General features: G+C 51.7%; 1 pseudogene across 1 annotated transcript; it reads left to right on the top strand.

Annotated features, from left to right (window-relative positions):
* Nucleotides 1-1931: 1931 nt before the first annotated feature.
* On the top strand, nucleotides 1932-17345 carry LOC310824337 (rap guanine nucleotide exchange factor 6-like; annotated as a pseudogene). The gene is made up of 10 exons (XR_014555069.1): nucleotides 1932-2145; nucleotides 2967-3090; nucleotides 5790-6010; nucleotides 6905-7081; nucleotides 7909-8052; nucleotides 9307-9432; nucleotides 11253-11466; nucleotides 12815-13383; nucleotides 14694-15002; nucleotides 15418-17345. The product of XR_014555069.1 is annotated as a rap guanine nucleotide exchange factor 6-like (transcript).
* Nucleotides 17346-17971: the final 626 nt, after the last annotated feature.

The raw sequence follows: 17971 nt of genomic DNA, 5'->3' as shown, positions 1-17971 counted from the left end.
TCTCTCTCTGTCTCTCTCTCTCTCTCTCTCTCCCCCTCCCTCCCCCTCCCTTCCCACACATCTCCAAGGGATCAACCAACTCCCTGTCCTGTTCTGTCCCCCTGTGTTGTGGTTCTGGCAGCTCATTGCGTCAGCCTGCTGCCCACATCCATTCATTATGCTGCTCTGCTGCTCCTCAGCCTTCCACATGGACTCTCCCCTGACAGCCATTACAGTCACTGTTTGGTTCTTATTGTCCAACCCTGTCCTCTGGTTTGGCTGGGCACTGCTACCTACAGCAGGGGGTGTTGTGTGTGTGTGTGTGTGTGTGTGTGTGTGTGTGTGTGTGTGTGTGTGTGTGTGTGTGCGTGTGCGTGTGCGCACGTGTGTGTGCTACACCATGTCCAGACTGCCATTGTTGCCATTATGATCACACAAATCCCTCAGGGAGTCGTATTTGTTGAGGTTGTGTTTAGTGTGTGTGTGTGTGTGTGTAGTAGTGTTTATGTTGTGTTTTTGTTATGTTGTTTCATGTGGAAGGGGTAGAGGCAGAAAGTGACCTCAGCTGTGATAGCTTCCTGACAATGGCAGTCTGGTTAGACTCATTGTGGTGTTCGTGTGTGTGTGTGTGTGTGTGTGTGTGTGTGTGTGTGTGTGTGTGTGTGTGTTGTGTGTGTGTGTGTGTGTGAGAGTGTGCGTGTGTGCGTGTGTGTGTGAGTCTGTGAGTGTGTCAGCTTGTCTAAACCATATGGCTCTGCCTCGGCTGTGGCTCAGTCTGGTGGCAACTCATACTGTGGCACATGCTAATGAGGTGTGTGTGTGTGTGTGAGAGTGTGTGTGTGTGTGTGTGTGTGTGTGTGTGTGTGTGTGTGTGAGAGTGAGTGAATGTATGTGTATCAGTGTGAGTCAGTGCCCTTGAGTCTGTATCACAGTATGTTTAATGAGGCGTTCTCAAAGCCTCGTCAGATCAGCGATTAGGCCTGCTGGCTGGGCAGACACACTCTTCAGAGAGAGAACAATGAACACACTCATTCTAATGCAGCTCTCTGCTCGCAGCGGGGTGTGTGTGTGTGTGTGTGTGTCATCGTGTTTCTTAGTGTGTGTGTGTGTGTGTGTGTGTGCGTGTGTGTGCGTCTGTGTGTGCGTCTGTGTGTGTGTGTGTGTGTGTGTGTGTGTGTGTGTGTGTGTGCGTCTGCGTGTGTGTGTGCGCCTGTGTGTGTGTGTGTGTGTGTGTGTGTGCGCGCCTGTGTGCGTGTGTGTATGTGTGTGTATGTGTGTGGTGTGTGTGTGTGTGTGTGTGCGCTCGCGCGTTGGGAGGAAAAGCGGCAGTCATAATTAGCTGCTCTCTAATGAATCTGCTCAGAGTTCGCGCAGCCAGAGGCTTTCAGTCAGGAAATGAGTTAACAGTGAGAAAATGAGTCTCTAGTCTTTCTCTTTTTTTCTGCTCTCCTCTCTGGTGTGTTCATGATGTCGGAGCAAATGAGCTGTGCACCCTCAACTCGGTCCAGGGGGAGGCTGCTGGAGGTAGGAATCGGAGGACGGGCTCACTGTAATGCATGGAACGGAATGAGGAACACACTCGTTTGAATGCACGCGTTTGATGCCGTGCCTTATTCCGTGCCATGCTTTACAATGAGCCCGTCCTCCGATTTGTACCTCCAGCAGCCTCCCCTGCAGCCTCCCCCTGTGAGAGACATGCTGCCACGCCTGGTAATGAACTGTAGAAAGGGTTCCTTGAAGCGTCAGCGCCCTCCAGACTTCATACCATTGGAGGCATTTCATAGAAGAGGATTTTATCTTTGTGAAGCTTCTAGGAACCTATTAGGAAACCCTCTCTGTTTAGTTCCTCCTCCGGTCCCTGAAGTGTAAGTGTAAGTGTAAGTGCGTGTGCGTGTGCGTGTGCGTGTGCGTGTGCCTCTCTCTAACTACTCCATCTCTCCTGTCTGGTCCAGTGGTCTGAACCTGGCTCCCATCGCTCGTCTGAGGAGTTCGTGGGAGAAGCTGCCCAGTAAGTATGAGAAGCTGTTCCGGGACCTCCAGGACATCTTCGACCCCGTCCAGGAACATGGCCAAGTACCGCAACGTCCTCAGCAGCCAGAGCATGCAGCCCCCCCATCATCCCCCTGTTCCCCGTGGTCAAGAAGGACCTCACCTTCCTACACGAAGGTAAGCTCGTTCTCTCTCTCTCTCTCTCTCTCTCTCTCTCTCTCTCTCTCTCTCTCTCACTCGCTCTGTCTATCTACACAGTACCTACAGTGCATTATGCCTAACTCAAGTTTTCAGTTGTTGTGTTCTGAGATGCAGCGATCAGAGAGGACCATATTAGGCAGCATCCTGATTTAGTGAGGAAGGACCATATTAGGCAGCGCTGTGAGGTTGTTGACCTGTTGTTGTCTCCTGGTCCCAGCCTGCCTTGGCCTTTCCACTTCCCTTCAGCTGAAACAAAGGTCACTCTCAAGCTAGCTCAGGGGGTTTTACTTCTGCTAACACACACACACACACACACACACACACAGGTTAGTTAGCACACACGTACATACACACACATACACACACACACACACACACAGCTTCGCTCACCTTCTGCTATCTGCCACCACCCCCGGCTTCCCTTTCTGCTTTTACCTCCTATACTAGTCACAGCGAGGTTTCTGTATGATGCAGATATAGGAAGACATGATGGTCAAAGTACGCAGACTGGTTATTAATGATGGGAGAAAGACATCTGATGTTACACTGATAGGGAAAGTGTGTGTGTGCACATGGATGTGTGTGCACATGGATGTGTGTGTGTGTGTGTGTGTGTTGTGTGTGTGTGTGGTGTGTGTGTGTGTGTGTGTTTGCTCACTGACCAGTGTGAGTGTGTGTGAGCTACCTGACCTAGTGCGAGTGTGTTTGTGCATGCTAACCAGCCTGTGTGTGTGTGTGTGTGTGTGTGTGTGTGTGTGTGTGTGTGTGTGTGTGTGTGTGTGTGTGTGTCCTCCCAGGTAATGACTCTCACGTAGACGGTCTGGTGAACTTTGAGAAGCTCAGGATGATCGCCAAGGAGATCCGCCACGTGGTCCGCATGACCTCCGCCAACATGGACCCAGCGCTGATGTTCAGACAGAGGTGGGTCCACTACTCCTCACCCTTGACCCCGACTCTGTTCCTAACCCCAACCAAGCCCTTACTGCGGAGCCAGACACACGTATAGGTTGTAGCAGAGGAGGCTGGTGGAGATGGAAATCGATGCAACTACGTGTTTGATACCATTCCTCATTCTGTTTCATGCATCACAATGAGCCCGTCCTCCGATTTCCACCTCCACCAGCCTCCCCTGGGTCGTAGGGTTGCTGTCAGGTCCAGTTCAGTTCTGCTGAATCAAACTGGGAATGAATCTTTAATGCATCTAAATTCCTGGATTGTCTAGAATTTAGATGGATGGCCACCCACTCTGCTCTGCTTTATCAACCAGTGTGCCACACACACACACACAACACACACACACACACACAGACAGTGCATGACTGCCCCCTACAGGAACGACATGCACACTGCAGCACCCTGCTCCACCCAGAGACATCCACTCTCATAGCAGAACTGACCCACTCCCTCCCACTCCCACTCTTAGCTAGAAGGAGGGACACTGGGAAGACACACACGCAAACACGTGCACACAAGCACACACACACACACACACACACACACACAGTGTTTCAGATTAAAGGGATAGTCACATATAAGGTTCCTTACCCAGAAATGATTGAACAACCCGAACCCTGACTGTCCCTTTAAGAAAAGGTTTCCTCTCGTTGAAGTTCTTCAAGCAGATATGGATCTCTGATATTATCTCTGGTCAAATCAGCATGAGCACACAGTTTAACAAGTACACAGACACACACACACACACACACACTCACTCACTCTTTGCGTTTGATATGGGGAGATGTCATGTATGTATGTGTCTCATCCTCTGTCATCTCCCCCTGTCCGTGATCACTCCTTCGACCTCTGCATGTCTCCTTCCCTGACCGTGTGTTGGTAATTGACCGTGTGTTGGTAATTGACCGTGTTCGTCTGGCCTTGACCGTGTCTTTAAACCACGCTTCAATGTTCATGGCTCCCGCTTGCAGGAAGAAGAGGTGGAAGAGTCTCGGGTAAGTCCTGGCCCTTCTGGAATGGTCCCCCTTCGTCCAGTTACCATGCATCCTGTGTCTGTGTGTGTGTGTTCCCCCCCCCCCCCCCCCCACAGCATCAGACACACATCGCATGACCCCTGTATACGTCATCGTCATTAACCCTTTCATTCGCAGTGTGAGCCTCCACCGCTACACCGAAGTTCACCCTTGACCCGCCATTGACCATCCTCAAACTGTCTGTTTTTGCCTTGTTTGTACTGTGTGTGGGTATGTGTGTGGGTATGTGTGTGGGTATGTGTGTGGGTGTGTGTGTGGGTGTGTGTGTGGGTGTGTGTGTGGGTGTGTGTGTGGGTGTGTGTGTGGGTGTGTGTGTGGGTGTGTGTGTGGGTGTGTGTGTGGGTATGTGTGTGGGTATGTGTGTGGGTATGTGTGTGGGTATGTGTGTGGGTATGTGTGTGGGTGTGTGTGTGGGTGTGTGTGTGTGTGTGTGTGTGTGTGTGTGTGTGTGTACGTCCTGGCGATTTCCCCCATATCGAATGTATACATTTAATTTTCTAACCGTTTTTGGACCTCATCAAGCAGAATGTTGTGGTTTTGTTTCCCTGTTTGTTTTAGCATGGCGCACCGCAAGAGAGGCATCCCTGTTGCATGGTCGTGTTATAACCTGTTATAACCTGTTATAAACCTGCTACCGAAGGCTCCAATGCACAGACAGTAGTAGGACAGACAGTTGGAATGAAAATATATAAATATGTCGAGTTCAGGGGAGGCTGGTGGAGGTAGAAATCGGAGGACGGGGCTCATTGTAACGCATGGACCGGAATGAAACACGCCAGGTTTGATACCATTCCTCATTCTGTTCCATGATTTACAATCCACCCGTCCTCCGATGTCTACCTCCGCCAGCCTCCCCTGGTGGAGTTGCCTGCCTCTAAAATGAAGAAGTGCTCTCTGGTGACCCGTATTGATTTGATTGACAGGTGGACTGTGTGTGTTAGTGATGTGGAGTGACTGCATGGATATGACCATAACCATAACCTCAGTGCAGCATGTGTTTGTTTGCTAGGTCCGTCCCTCCCTCCCTCCCTCCCTCCCTCCCTCCCTGCCCGCCTGCCTGATTGACTGTGTTTTGTTGTGTCCAGGAGAACTGACCTGTGATTTCCCCCTCTTCTTCCCTTCTCCTCCCATCCCTCTCTCCATCACTCCATCTTTCCCTCCCTTTCGTCCTTCTACTCCTTTCTCCCTCCCTCACTCCTTTACCTCACCCTTCCCCTCCACCTCTCCCCACCCGCCCCCCCTTCATCGTCCCTCCCCTCTCTCCATCCCTCCGACCCGTCCCTCCCTTCCCTCCCTTTTACACCTTTCTCTCTCTCCCCTCCCTTTCCTAACTCGATCCACCCCTCCCCCTCTCCCTCCCTCCCTCCCTCCCTCTCTCTCCCTCCCTCCCCCTCTCCCTCCCTCCACCCCCTCTCCCTCCCTCCCTCTCCCTCCCTCTCTCTCTCTCCCTCCCTCCCCCTCTCCCTCCCTCTCTCCCTCCCCCTCTCCCTCCCTCCACCCCCTCTCCCTCCCTCCCTCTCCCTCTCTCTCCCTCCCTCCCTCCCTCTCCCTCCCTCCACCCCCTCTCCCTCCCTCCCTCTCCCTCCCTCCCCCTCTCCCTCCCTCCCTCCCTCCCTCCCTCTCTCTCTCCAGGTCTCTGAGTCAGGGCAGTACCAACTCTAACATGCTGGACGTACAGGGCGGGGCCCACAAGAAGCGCGTGCGGCGAAGCTCGCTGCTCAACGCCAAGAAGCTGTACGAGGACGCCCAGATGGCCCGCAAGGTCAAGCAGTACCTGTCCAACCTGCAGGTGGAGGTGGACGAGGAGAAGCACCAGATCATGTCTCTGCAGTGCGAGCCTGCCTACAGCACACGTGAGTCACGGGCGAGGTCCCAGTTGTGTTTTGGTATTCACGAGGACGCAGGGGAGGGTGTGACGGTACGGTGGACGTCTCGCAAGCTCGCTTCTTTGAAAACACAACAGAACACAGTAGAACACAGTAGTAGCACAGTAGAACACAGTAGTAGCACAGTAGAACACAGTAGAGCACAGTAGAACACAGTAGTAACACAGTAGAACACAGTAGAGCACAGTAGAACACAGTAGTAGCACAGTAGAACACTATAGAACACAGTAGTAGCACAGTAGAACAGTATAGAACACTATAGAACACAGTAGTAGCACACTAGAACACAGTAGAACACAATAGAAAACCATAGTAGCACAATAGAACACACCAAGAGCACACGAGAACACAGTAGAACACACGAGAACACAGTAGAACACACGAGAACACAGTAGAACCCAACAGAACACAGTAGAACACAGTAGAACACAGTAGTGGCACAGACAACTGTGTTAACACGATACAACGATAGCAGGGGCTTCTTACAGTGAGAAGTATTTAACTTGTCCTACACTGCCACCTACTGGCCCTCAAGTGCATTGCAGTCTCATTCTAAAGAGAAGTGGTCTAGCCTATGACTTCTTTACTGTCATGACAAAGACTCATATTTCCCACAAACATTCATTAATTTCCATTTAGCATGAATCTATATATTTACTACAGTTTTTCACCCCAGAAGTTCTGCACGTGTGTGTGATTTAGGCTTCTATCTGTGAACAGTCTTCTTTAAGCCTGTACAACAGGGCATTCATGCCCCTGCCGTCCTGTCGTGGTTATCTTGTGTCCACCTGGAAACATGTTCAATGCCGCCACGACCGGTACGAGACTCTTACCTTGCGCGTCCTGTTTCCATGGCTACAGTGTCGAAGAACCTGAGCGAGCGGCGCTCCACGAAGTCGGACATGTCCCCCGTGTCCCTGCGCTCGGCGCTGCCCTCGGGCAAGGCCCAGAACCGGGTGTCCCAGGTGCTGCAGGTCCAGGTGCCCCTCTACCCCCTCAGGAAGAAGAGCACGGCCAAGGAGATCGCTGCCCTGCACAGTGAGACACGCCCTCCTCTCTTCTCATTGGCTCCTTTCTAAAACCTTGTTGTTGTTTTGAGGTGGTTGTTGTTGTTGTTGTTGTTGTTGTTGTTGTTGTCGTTCTCCTTCACTCGTGACTTTGCTGAATGATATCAGTGGTTTCTGAAACTTAATAATTCCCAGATTTGGGATTTTGCTAGATTTGGTACTGTGTGTGTGTGTGTGTGTGTGTGTGTGTGTGTGTGTGAACAGACTGCAGGGGATGAGCAGCTTTGTCTTTAGGCCTCTACACAGCCTCAGACCTCACCAGGGGAGGCTGGTGGAGGTAGAAATCGGAGGACGGGTTTCATTGTAATGCATGACTGCAACGCAATAGGAGCATTCCATTTCCATGCGTTACAATGAGCCCCACCTGTCCTTCGATTTCTACCTCCGCCAGCCTCCAGTGGACCCCACCGCTGGTCCTCAGCAGAGCCGTTTCTATTGGTCAGTAGTCAGACAGTGTTGTGGTCGTGTGTGTTGACGTGTGAGGAGGACAGGAGGACAGGAGGACAGGGGGACAGGAGGACAGGAGGACAGGGGGACAGGAGGACAGGAGGACAGGGGGACAGGGGGACAGGAGGACAGGGGGACAGGGGGACAGGAGGACAGGGGGACAGGAGGACAGGGGGACAGGAGGACAGGCATGGACACATTCAGAAAGAGAAAGACAACAACAGAATGATACAGCACTGTATACCCCACTCTCATCTCTCTGTGTCTCTCCCTCCTCTTCCTCCCCCACCCCACCCTCCTCCTCCTCCTACTCTCCCCCCTCCTCCCCCTCCCCCTCCCCCCCACCCCCAGACTCCAGCTCTCCTCTCGTGGTGAAGAAGCCCCCCAGCTCTGCAGAGGACTGGAGTGGGAGGAGACCTGCTGACGACACCGTCTCCACCATCTCCTCCCGTCACTCCAGCCCCACCGTCTCCCCCCAGGGCTCCCCCCGCAAAGGTTAACCCTGACCCTGAAACACACCTACATACCCTATACCCATACCCACAGCCCCACCGTCTCCCCCCAGGGCTCCCCCCGCAAAGGTTAACCCTGACCCTGAAACACACCTACATACCCTATACCCATACCCACAGCCCCACGGTCTCCCCCCCGCAAAGGTTAACCCTAACCCTAACCCTTAAACATACCTACCCCATACCCCATACCCTCATATCCCCGTACCCTCATACAGTCGTACCCTCGTACCCCATACCCATACCCACAGCCCCACGGTCTCCCCCCAGGTCTCCACCAGCCTCAGTACCTCCATGTCTTTACCTCTCGTAGCAGCCTAGAATCCCAGACCCACAGACCTCTATACTACTGGACCCTCCCATTCCAGAACCTCACAACATGCCCAATCCTATTACAGTTAGAATCCCAGACCCACAGACCTCTATACGACTGGACCCTCCCATTCCAGAACCTCACAACATGCCCAATCCTATTACAGTTAGAATCCCAGACCCACAGACCTCTATACTACTGGACCCTCCCATTCCAGAACCTCACAACATGCCCAATCCTATTACAGTTAGAATCCCAGACCCACAGACCTCTATACTACTGGACCCTCCCATTCCAGAACCTCACAACATGCCCAATCCTATTACAGTTAGAATCCCAGACCCACAGACCTCTATACTACTGGACCCTCCCATTCCAGAACCTCACAACATGCCCAATCCTATTACAGTTAGAATCCCAGACCCACAGACCTCTATACTACTGGACCCTCCCATTCCAGAACCTCACAACATGCCCAATCCTATTACAGTTAGAATCCCAGACCCACAGACCTCTATACTACTGGACCCTCCCATTCCAGAACCTCACAACATGCCCAATCCTATTACAGTTAGAATCCCAGACCCACAGACCTCTATACTACTGGACCCTCCCATTCCAGAACCTCACAACATGCCCAATCCTATTACAGTTAGAATCCCAGACCCACAGACCTCTATACGACTGGACCCTCCCATTCCAGAACCTCACAACATGCCCAATCCTATTACAGTTATTAGCACCTTGTGGACAGTTTCCTTTCCTTTAAACCCATTACGTTTGTACACTCTTACATGTACACTTACCACACAGGATCTGAACCATCTCTCACATGTCATTTCCTTCATCGTCTCCTCTTTCCTGCTTGTCTCAACCAATAACACTGTTCTCTCTCTGTCACTCCTGTCCTCTGATTGGCTACAGGGGGTGGCGTGGCCCATAAGTCCCATAACTCCTCCTCCAGCCATATGAACCTATCGGGGTCCTCCTCGTCGTTGACCAGCGAGGCCAGCGTCAAGGCGGGCACGGCCAGCCGCAGCTACGGCATAGGTGGGGCTCTCCTCCACAAGAGGATCCAGCAGATGACCATGACAGCCGTCAGGGAGGAGGACAGAGACAGGGAGATGGAGACAGAGCCAGGAGTAGGGCCAGGGCCAGGGCCAGGGAGTCCTCCAGGGCTGCTGCAGAGAGACCCAGGGACAAGCCCAGGGACCAGCCCTCTTAGTTACCCAAGGCCCCAAAGAGGCTTTGGACCAGGGACAGGGATATGGAGCCCTCCCCAGACAGGGCCAGAGACAGGGACCAGTCCACGATATCACTCAGGGCCACAAGGAGACCCCCATGCAGGGCCCAGGCCAGGGACCCCTCCACTGATCGGGACAGGCCCAGGGATGAGCCCTCTGAAACACACAGGGCCCCAAGGAGACCACAAAGCTGGGGCAAGGCCTGGTTCCCCTCCCCAGACAGGGAGAGACCCAGGGCTAGGGACCCCTCCCCAGACAGAGAGAGAACCAGAGCCAGAGCTGAGTATGTCCCCCAAGCCTAGACCCCCAGAGTCCCCCCTAAGGAGGAGGCTGCGTTCCCTGTCCCCCTTCAGGCTGCTCAGAGAGAGGAGCCTGTCCAGTGAGAGGCTGGTGATGGTGGGGGTCAGGGCTCCCGGGGAAGGGGAGATGGAGCCCTCCTCACCCCAGGACGACAGGCCAGGACAGGGGGAGCAGGAGGCAGGCAGCAGGTCAGGCAGCCCCAGCCCCAGAGCCAGACCCAGATCCTTCTTGTGGCTCTGCAGAGAAAGGCACAAGAGGAGGAAGACCCTCTGACAGACAGAGAGACAGAGACAGACAGAGACAGACAGAGACAGTCTCCCGCTGTGTAAATGGATGGTCACTGGAGTTTACTTAAACTACACAACAGACAGACAGACCGAGACAATCTTGTAGGGACTGAATATCTTTATTTTTGTGAAAAGTAATTTTCATTTCAGTTGAAATGGCAGTAAAAAAGTCTGATAGATCTGATATCCAAGTTCAAGTTTAGGTCATGATTTTCAGTGGTTCTATTCCAGGTTTGTTTGTGAATTCTAATGTACGGTATATATACATGTTTGACATGTTTCTGTCCCCGTTAAGTTGAATCAATCTGACAACATATGCACTGTGGATTTTAAAACAGGACTAGATGTAACCTGCGGTTTGATCTCAAGTGGTTAAGGATTTGAGAGCGACTTTAATTCCATAGTGTCAGCTAGTACACTACACTACACTACACTACACTACACTACACTACACTACAGTACACTACACTACAGTACAGTTACAGCAACCGACCCTTAGATAATGTTAAACTGGGCGTAGTCTAAGATATGTGAACTGTATGCTGCTGTATAAGGAAATGTGATTGTACTGTATGGCGTTTTCATGACATACATTTGAAGTTATCGTTGCTGTTTTTGCCATTGATAAACATAAGAGAACCCAACGCTGACGATTATGAGATGTTATGAGTTGAAGGCACCTGTTGTGAAGCTTCCTTCAGTATTCACGTTTATGAAATAAAGAAACGATGTCAGTCGATTAACGGTGCAAATTAGTGTTGGTGATGCTTGTGGTCTGTCTTAGTACCCTTAATGAGTGTAGAGTACAGCGTGTGCTACTCTGAATGTCAATGTTTTAAAAGCGGTGTTAGTTAGTTGGTGTCTGACCATCTCTTTCCCTCTCTCCCCCTCCCTCCCTCCCTCCCTCTCCCTCCCCCGCCTCCATCCCTCCCTCTCCCTCCCTCCCTCCCTCCCTCCCTCCCTCTCCCCCTCCCTCCCTCCTTCCCTCCCTCCCTCCCTTCCTCCCTCCCTCCCTCCCTCCCTCCCTCCCTCTCCCCAGGCTATGCTCTGATGCCGGTAGGGAAAGCAGCAGATGCCCAGTCCGACTCGAGCCACAGTGAGATCTCATCTCGCTCCAGCATCGTCAGTAACTGTTCGGTGGACTCCATGCTCACGGCCACGGCGGACGAGCACCGCGCCAGCAAGGCAGGCGGGCACGCAGAGACGCCAGGCAACACACACTCCACCTCTGACAGCAGTCAGCCCAGTACCAGGTAAATACTGGAGACACACACACACACACACACACACACACAGATACATACACACACACACACACAGATACATACACACACACACACAGATACATACACACACACACACAGATACATACACACACACACACACACACACACACACACAGATACATACACACACACAGATATATATACACACACACACACACACACACACAGAGACGCCAGGCAACACACACTCCAACTCTGACAGCAGTCAGCCCAGTACCAGGTAAATACTGGAGACACACACACACACACACACACACACCCAGGTAGTAGAGGCACACACACACACACACACACACACACACCCAGGTAGTAGAGGCACACACACACACACGCAGAGAGTCACCAGGCAACACACACTCCAACTCTGGCTGGAGCCAGCCTAGCACCAGGTAGTAGACACACACACACGCACACACGCACAACACATAATGTATACACAGAGATACACACGCACACACGCACACACACACACACACACACACACAGACAGACACACTTCTACCTCCTCCAACAAACTTCCTCTCATTTCCCCTCACAGCTGGGTTCCAATTATGTGTTGAGCTTGTTAAACCTCCCAGTGAACATCATAAAGAGAGGTGTTTAGAACTGTCCCATGCTTGCTTTCCTCTAGGTTAATAATGTTGTTGTTGTTTTTAGCATTATGGGCAGCCTTTTAATCAGCCTTTTAATCAGCCTTTTAATCCTGCACATTTAACAGCCTGGTTTCATTGAACTCGTGATTAGGCCTCTCTCTCACATAAACGCAATATAAATAAATAATACTGCAGCACAGTCATTTCACTTTTCTGTCGTATTTTATGACCCCCCCCCCCCCCAGACCAGCTGTAGCATCAGCTTGTTTATTAAATACGGTTTATTCCAACCGACGCTCCGCTCAGTAAAAACGGTTTCACAGAATCAAACTCAAACAAACCAGACAATGAAAAGCATGAGAGGACAGGAGCAGCAGAATGTGTGTTTATGGTCGTCTTGGCCTGGTGATAAACCCTCTGGAAGCTGCAGTCTGTTCCTGCCGCTGATTAGGAGTTGTTTTGAGAAGGGGAAGGTGGGGGCGGCTATTGGCCTTATTGACTTGTGTTGTAGTTAACCTTGTCTGCTCGGCCACAAGGTGAGAGCAAATTGACTTTTGTTGGAGAAGAAAACAGGGGAAGAGTCTCACAGAGCTCTGTCCACAGAAGGTACAGCCTTCCATGTGTTGACTGTGGAGGTCTTGTTGTCTTTTTGCTCGTGTTGCCTCTGTTCAACCTCAACCTCTCCTCCCTCTCTCTCCCCCCCTATCTCCCCCTCCCCCTAGCTCATTGTTGGCGAGGGGCTCTGTGACACGCGGCTCCACCTTCACGTCCTCCACCAGTACGGAGGAGCTCACGCCTGACCACGCCTCCCTGGACTCCGTGGCCGACAGCGGGCGGGGCAGCTGGACCTCGTGCTCCAGCAACTCCCACGAGAGCTTCCAGAGCCTTCCGGCTGCGCGCCCCTGGGAGCACCACCACCACGGCAGCTTCCGCCACACCCAGCTGGCCGGCCCCATCGCTGAGGTGGAGGCCGGGCCGGCCTGGGCGGGGCCGGGGCTGGGGGCGGGGGGAGGAGGAGCGCTCCCGGGGGGAGGGTCCAGAGCCGACGAGCCCGAGAGACACTCCCGAGGCAGCAGCTCGGACCTCAACCAATCGCGTCAGAGCTGGGCGTCGTCGAGCTCGCTGTCGGACACCTCCTACGAGGGCAACTACGGCACGATCAAGCGCCGCACCGCCGGAGCCGACAGCCAATCGGTCGTCGCCGCTCATGGGGAGGGGCCTGAGGGCGGACCCCAAAGCACAGACTCTGCCTACAAAACGGTCACCTCAAGCACAGACAAAGGCCTCATAGGTGAGGGGTCACAGTCCAGTTACCTCCCCTTTAACTCTCCTGTCTGAATGTGGTGTGTAGGGGTCAAACCTCCCCTTTAACTCTCCTGTCTGAATGTGGTGCGTACAGTAAACCTCCCCTTTAACTCTCCTGTCTGAATGTGGTGTGTAGGGGTCAAACCTCCCCTTTAACTCTCCTGTCTGAATGTGGTGTGTAGGGGTCAAACCTCCCCTTTAACTCTCCTGTCTGAATGTGGTGTGTAGGGGTCAAACCTCCCCTTTAACTCTCCTGTCTGAATGTGGTGCGTACAGTAAACCTCCCCTTTAACTCTCCTGTCTGAATGTGGTGCGTACAGTAAACCTCCCCTTTAACTCTCCTGTCTGAATGTGGTGCGTACAGTAAACCTCCCCTTTAACGTACGGTAGACCTCCCCTTTAACGTACAGTAAACCTCCCCTTTAACGTACAGTAAACCTCCCCTTTAACGTACAGTAGACCTCACCTGTGATGTGTAGTAGACCTCCCCTTTAACGTACAGTAGACCTCACCTGTGATGTGTAGTAGAGATGTCGAGGGACGACAACAGCAGATTTTAGCGCTTTTCTTTTCACTTGAAACTTGCTCTCGCGGCGGGGGAAGTGAGCTTGCTTTGCCTGGCTAGAACCCAACAAGTCCAGCTCATCACCTGTACAGTACACAGTGCAGATGCAAAAAACAAAAAAACAAGCGTAACAATGTTTCTCATCCACTCATGCTGCTTGAGAGCTCCATTGTCACTCAACTGCAGTCTCGAGCTAGCTAACGCTAACGCTAACGCTAGCGGAGAGAGGTGGCCCTGGGTGCAGTGTAGCGCTAGCTCGCACTCGCTGTCGCGGTTAGAATCTGCTGCTGCCGTCCATCCCACCTACCGTGCCTGGCTGTCTCTCTCTCTCTCTCTCTCTCTGTCTCTCTCTCTCTCTCTCTCTCTCTCTATCTGTCTCTCTCTCTCTCTCTCTGTCTCTCTCTCTCTCTCTCTCTCTCTCTCTGTCTCTCTGTCTCTCTCTCTCTCTCTGTCTCTCTCTCTCTCTCTCTCTCTCTGTCTCTCTGTCTCTCTGTCTCTCTCTCTCTCTCTCTCTCTCTGTCTCTCTGTCTCTCTGTCTCTCTCTCTCTCTCTCTCTCTCTATCTGACTGCTGTCGGCCAGCATACAAGTGGTGGAAACATCTCATTGATTTATTTTCTCCATTTTTGTTTCTTTTCTCCTTCTTCCCCCTCCCCCTCCCCTCTCACATCCCTCTTTCATCATCATCACCCACTCCCCCTCTCCCCCACCCCCCCCCCCCCCCTGCGGCCAGTGTACTGTGTAACGTCCCCCACCAAGGATGATAGCCGGTACAGGGGCCCCCCCCCCACCCCTCCCGGATACCAGGGCCTGACCCTGGGGGACGCCGGGGTGCTGGACGGAGCCCCCCCGCCTCCGCGGCCCCCCCACCTGCGTCCCCCGGACTATAGCGTGGCCCTGCAGAGGTCTAAGCTGCTGCAGAGCCCAGGAGGTTTGGTGGAGGCCCGCAGGCTGGTCAACAACCACCAGGAGGCGCTCTCACTGGCGCTCTCCAGGCCGCCCAGCGTCTGCCTGCAGCAGGGCCTAGCTGATAGTGAGGATGGTACGTCTCAGAGAAAGAGAGGAGGGGGGAGGGGGGAGGGGGGGAGAGAGAGATAGAGAGAGAGGAGGGGACAGGGGGGGGTGATAGTAAGGATAGGAGAGAGGCGAGGGGGGGGGGGGGGGTAGAGACAGGAGGAGGTAGAGGGAGGGGGGGAGACAGACAGACAGACAGGAAAAAGGGGGAGAGAGAGAGAGGGAGGGGGAAGGTGGGGGAGGAGGAAAAGGAGAGGAAGCCAGGTAGATCTAGTGGGACTGACCAGAGAGGAGGACAGAGCAGGACCCAGTCTCACGTGCTGCTGATACCTTAGCATGCTTCATGTTTTTGATTTGGTAATGCCACGTTTCTCCTTCTGTGTGTGTTGTGTTGAGTTGTGGCGTCGTCAGCGTGGTTAACCCTCTCCTCTCCTCTCTTACAGATGAGCAGGTGTCAGCCGTGTAGAGCTGATGATGTCACTCACACACACACACACACACACACACACACACGCTTCTGGATGTCGGAGGTCGAAGACGGATGGAGGGATGGATGGAGAGAGGGAGGGAGGGGTTTAAGCTAACACAGCCTGCAGGTCGCCACCGCTACACTGTCACTCCTCAGAGCACCCCCCCTCCACCCCCCCACTGAACAGAACTGTAAAACGGAAGGAGAAGAAGAGGGGACGGGACCACGCCCACTGATAAGCCGAGCGTCTTTTAAACAGTACCTCCATTCCCCCTGTGCTCTCGTGTCCCAGGGGCTTTCTGATTGGGTTTTTTGCTCTCAGTCGTTGATGTGAAAAAAGTCTTTATTTGCATTTTGCAACTGTCTTTAAGCTTTAAGTGGCAGCATGAACTGTTAAGAGTCTGGAGGAGGAGAACAGCCAGGAAGACGGGGTTTATTCTGCTCTCATGTGAGATGAAGCAGAGATCTGCCAAGCAGCCTCCAGAGTCCAGAGTGGCTCTACACATCTCTCTCATTACCCAGTGTGTGTGTGTGTGTGTGTGTGTGTGTGTGTGTGTGTCTGTGTGTGTCTGTGTGTGTCTGTGTGTGTCTGTGTGTGTGTGTGTCGTTGTGTAAGCGTGGGCATGTCTGTGTGTCGGTGTGTCGGTGTGTGTGATGGCGTGTGTGTGTCTGTGTGCGTGTGTGTGTGTGTGTGTTGTGTCTGTGTGTGTGTGTCTGTCTGTCTGTGTGTGTCTGTGTGTGTGTGTCGTTGTGTAAGCGTGGGCATGTCTGTGTGTGTGCGTCTGTGCGTGTGCGTCTGTGCGTGTGTGTCTGTGTGTGTGGGCGTGAGAGAGAGAGAGTGTGTGGAGTGCATATTAGACCGAGCTTTAACACCCCAGACTGCTCTGCTCTGAATGCGCCTTCCCTCCTTGTTTGAGAAGCCCTCTGCGCCCGCAAGCCCAGAGAGAACACCAGGTACTTTAATCGCATGTTGCCATCGCTACGTTCAATAACACTGTGTCCTGAGTTGTTTTTAATGGGTTTGAGAACAGAAAGCCTCTCTGCTGTGTAGACTAGCACAAAGTGTTGTTATTTTATTGCAGTACAATAAAACGATATATTAGCACTGTACAAACATTATAGTTGGTTAAGCTTTAAGACTAGGCATGCTGCCAACAGCAGAAGTGTTTACACAGATGCTTACACAACGTGTTTACAGTATTTGTTAGACTAGCAGTTGTCTCTTGAATTACAAGCTACAAATGTATAAAGTATGACGACGTTTTCAGGTTAATTTCATTTGTAACTTTTTTTTTTTTTTTTTTTTTTCTATTATTATGCAGTAAAGAATATTTGGATGCAGCATCTGATGGTAATCAACACATTTTGTTGTGTGTTTTCTAATGCATCTCTTCCATCTTGGCTGTTTGATGTCTGCTTCACCCCTTCCTTGTTTGATAGATGGGCCAACGAGAGAACAAACAATGCTTGTCAAGGGAAAATGTATTTAAACGCCAGGTTTGCATCTCCATTCCTTGTTCAGAGTGTACTATACCCTTTGAAAAAGAGTACATTTTGTAGAATATTTTAAAAGAGTTTGCTTTCGTTGTTTTTTCTTATTGCGAGCAAAGGCTTATTCTGTGTTTGTAAATAGTAAACCAACTCTCTAGGGTTGGTTGATATTGAATGGTATTGGATGTTAGGGGTGTAACTGGACTGTCTTGTTTTTGATCTTCTCCCTCAGCTCTGTACGTGACTCTTATTTTGTATTGTTTTGCCATACAAAGACTTGAAAATATTAATGGTAATATATACAGTTGCATATATAAATTTATACATATATTTTTGGTTTGTCATAAATTAATGTTAATGATCATGTATAGATGAAAAAGAGAGTCCTCTATAAAAAAAAATAATACTATTTTTAATATTTTGTTATAATAAAATCCAAGATTGTGATCGCCCCTTTTCTTCGCCGGGCAGGAATCTTACGAGGATTTTCTTTTCTTCTTCTCTCTCTGTCTTTGTGTTGGTGCCATCTCTGCTTTTTGTACAGACTGTATTTGCTGCTGTGTTTTTGGTTTTGACTCCTGAAGTGTTGTGCAGATGTTTGGTTGAGGTTCAGCCACTCCTGGTCACACAGCTCCCCTGACCTCTGGCCCTTCCACTCAGGGGAGGCTGCTGGAAGTAGAAATCGGGAGGACGGGCTCATTGTAATGCCTCCACCAGCCTCCCCTGAGTACCACCCTAGACACAGGGATTGGACAGGTATAAGCAAGATGGCAGTAGCTCCTCCCCCTTGCCCTCTGATAGGCTAGGTGGAATGGAATCTTTGCCATCTTCCTTCTACGGATCCAATCCCCTCCAGATCTACACCAGTGTCCATGGTTTTAGAAATAGGGCTTGTTTCTGGACAGGGTCTTGGAATAGGGTTGGAATAGGGTTGCTCAACTCCCGGTCTTTTGGGAACCCCTTGAGTTGCATCTTTTATGTTCCAGCCCAGACCTAATACATACCTGATTCAACTACTCAAAGCAAATACGGAAGGG

Source organism: Argentina silus, assembly GCF_951799395.1.
Source record: "Argentina silus genome assembly, contig: scaffold_279, whole genome shotgun sequence".
Classification (NCBI taxonomy): Eukaryota; Metazoa; Chordata; class Actinopteri; order Argentiniformes; family Argentinidae; genus Argentina; species Argentina silus.
This window is presented reverse-complemented; position numbering and strand designations above follow the sequence as displayed.